Source organism: Macrobrachium nipponense, chromosome 11 (genome assembly GCF_015104395.2).
Source record: "Macrobrachium nipponense isolate FS-2020 chromosome 11, ASM1510439v2, whole genome shotgun sequence".
NCBI lineage: Eukaryota > Metazoa > Arthropoda > Malacostraca > Decapoda > Palaemonidae > Macrobrachium > Macrobrachium nipponense.
The window spans coordinates 98,387,913-98,391,715 of record NC_061087.1 but is presented as its reverse complement, the minus strand read 5'-3'; positions in this window follow the sequence as shown (position 1 = coordinate 98,391,715).

Genomic DNA, 3,803 nt, shown 5'->3' with positions numbered 1-3,803 from the left:
GATTTGTTGTAGCAGTTGCCAAAATCCGCGCATATTTACGAGTACTTGGAGCAAGCCTTATACCATACACACACACACAACAGATATATATATATATATATATATATATATATATATATATATATATATATATATATATATATACATATATATATATATATTTGTGTATATATATATATGTGTGTGTGTGTATGTGTATGAGAGGCAGAAAATGATGGTAGTGATGATGATGCTAAAAATTAATAATAAAAACAAATAATTTGAAGATTTCGAAACACAAGAGCCCAGATGGAATTTTTATTTAATAAGCACTGCATTGATTTAATCACAGACATCCAAAAAAAGAATGTAAAGTTACGTAGAAGAAGTCTAGTACATATCCAATCGCGTCCAAACTTTATAAGTTCCAAAGCTAACATGACCCTGATGACAGTCGATATGGAAATGCAACAGCGTCCTTGATTCAGCAAGAGCAGATGACAGCATCTCTTGTGGAGCTTTTTTTTACATTTTTTTTTTTTCAGATATATTTACTTCGTATGTTACGCCAGGTTTTCTTTTACCATTCTTTATCAGATAAAGATATTCTGCCTTTGTATTTATAATTTGGGGGGCCAGTTATTATTTTCTTTCAATTCTTTGTCAGATAAAGCTATGCTGACTTTGTATTTACAATTTGGGGGAGCCAGTTTTTTTCTTTTACTATTCTTTATCAGATAAAGCTGTTCAGCCTTTGTATTTATGATTTGGGGGCCAGTTTTTTGTTTTTTTACTATTCTTTATCAAATAAAGCTATTCTGCCTATGTATTTATAATATGGGGGGCCAGTTACTTTTTTTTTTACAATTCGTTGTCAGATAATGCTATTCTGCCTTTGTATTTATAATTTGGTATGGGGGAGTTTATTTACTTCGTATGTTACGCCAACTTTTTTTTCTACTATTCTTCGGTAGATAAAGATATTCTGTCTTTGCATTTCTCCTTTTTTTATTTACTTCGTATGTTACACCAGGTTTATTTTTCTGTTTTACTGCCCTCTGACAAATGAAGATATTGAGCTTTAATTGTTATTGAATGTATTTATCTGCTTACCGATTTAAGTTTAATTCTGTTTATTATGTACTATGTGTTTATTCATCCCTCTGTCTTTTATGTTACTTAATGTTCAAGTTCCTCTCTAGACTTCTTCTGATCTATTTACTGATTTATTTTTTATTGTATTCTATTTATTATCTAGTTATTCGTCGCATCCTAGTTTTCTCTCTTTCACAGTCATGTTCCTTTTTGGCTTTTTCATTGAAATGTAAGTGCATTATAATAATAATAATAATAATAATAATAATAATAATAATAATAATAATAATAATAATAATATAATTATATTATTAATTATATTATTATTATTATTATATGATTATTATTATATTATTATTATTATTATTATTATTATTATTATTACGTAATATAATCCCCCACAGCAAAATGCGAATTCACTCAACTATTATTATTATTATTATTAATTATTATTATTATTATTATTATTATTATTATTATTATTATTATTACATAGGCTCCTTCTGCATAATGCAAAGTAATTGAACTATTATCATGAGTATTAATATAATTAGTGTTATTACTGTTATCATTACATACCCTCCTTCTGCAAAAGGCAAATTCATTCAATTATTATTATTATTATTATTATTATTATTATTATTATTATTATTATTATTATTATTATTATTATTATTATTACGTAGTGTAATCCTCTACTGCTACAAGATGCCAGTTCATTCATCCAAGATTATGATGAATACACACAAACAAACATAAGTGATTCAGCATAAAAAAAGATCGCATGAGAAGATCAGTTGTCATCTGCGGTCCAAGTGGGAGGAAAAAAAAAATACTTCCTCTCAAGATGATTGATCATCGATTTACTCATACTGATCAGTACAGTACTTCGGTGATCATTGTGGTGCGTCGTAGATGATCCTGTCTTGGCGATCTTTAAGACTGTAGTATGTAGATCATCTTTTTTTTATAGTTATATAGGCCTCTCTCTCTCTCTCTCTCTAAGTTCTTTAGGGGGTGAGATCCCCTGGGCTATTTCGTTGGTACCAACAAAGGTCATAATGACGAGTTCCCTAAAAGCCATTGGCCCATGTTACCTTAGCTGATGTTGGTTGTCGTAGGTCGTAGCTGGGGAAACAGAGAGAGAGAGAGAGAGAGAGAGAGAGAGAGAGAGAGAGAGAGAGAAGAGGAAAAACTCTGAATATGAATGGTCATTTCTCCATCAAAATATAGCATTGAAACAATAGGACCTCTACAAGACAATTCTTTTCCCTCTGGGTGAAACAAGTTGTAAGATCTCTCTCTCTCTCTCTCTCTCTCTCTCTCTCTCTCTCTCTCTCTCCAGCTGAAAATAGCATCTTATCAGACTGCTGACAGTTTACCTGGTGAAATCGACAAGACGCTGTAGATTATAACAACGAAACGAAACAGTGATAATTGTTGAATGATGGTATTACGTGTGGCAAAAATCTCTCTCTCTCTCTCTCTCTCTCTCTCTCTCTCTCTCTCTCTCTCTCTCTCTGTGTGGTTCTATGCGGTCACGGGGTAAATCACTTTCCATTGTCATTGCCCCAGTCGAGGATCCGACTTAAATCACGAGGTTGCCAGGACTTCATAAACGCTTGGTGATATGTGTGTCTATTAAGGAGGAATAGGAGGAGGAGGAGGAGGAGAAAAAGAAAGAGGAGGAATAGGAGGGGAAGAAGGAGGAGGAATAGGCATAGGAGGAGGATAAGAAGGAGGAAGTAGAGGAAAATTGGAATTGAAAGGAGGTGGGGAACGGGAGATGATGGAGATGAAATATTAGTAGTAGTAAGAGGAGGAGGAATAAAAGGAGAAAGAGAATTTGATATGATAAACAAACTGATAAAGAGAAGGAAAAAGACGAGGATGAAGAAAAAGAGTAACAAGAGGGGAAGGAGAAAACAGAGTGAGCAATAACTGCGAGGCAGATGAGGAGAAGAAAGAGAGGAACCAGGTGAGAGATAAAAAAAGGAGACGGATGTTGCAAAACAAAAGACAGGGCACAAATAATAATAATAAAAAAAAAGACAAGTTGGGAAAAAAGAAAGGCAAAAGAGGAGGAAGAAAAAAAAGAGAATGGGAAGAGGTAAGATCAGAAGAGCGAAAAGAGAAGACGAGAACAACACAGAGGAAGATGAACAGCTACAGATTCCACTGACTGACCACCGGCGAAAAGGTCGCTAGGATACGACTTAGCATGGGAATAGGAGTTAGCTTAGGAGAGGTGGAGGATTTGAGGTGGGGGGAGGGTTGACGGTGGAGCGGGGGGGAAGAGGGGGTAAGGGGGGGGGGAGCCAGAGGGAAGGTCAGGAGAGAAGGCCCAGGAGGGCTGGGTGTCCTAGTCCTTAAAGTTAGTTAGAGGTTAAAGCGACCTTCCACCTCCCGGCGCCTGCGCAGACGGCGCCAAGAGTTTTTGACCTGGCGTTGGTTGCAGGATAGTGAGAGAGAGAGAGAGAGAGAGAGAGAGAGAGAGAGAGCCTTATGTTGCCGGTGTTGCCAAGAGCCGGTATTGCCTGAAGCCAACACGTTGCATAGTTGAGGAGCAAAAGACTAAATCATTCGACACTGTGCTCTAAAAGGTCGGCTGTTGGTCTCTGTTGATTATGAATAATAAGGAAAGGATAAGGAAACTATATATTTAATATATATATATAATTTAATATATATATTATATATATATATATATGTATATATAGTATGGTGTG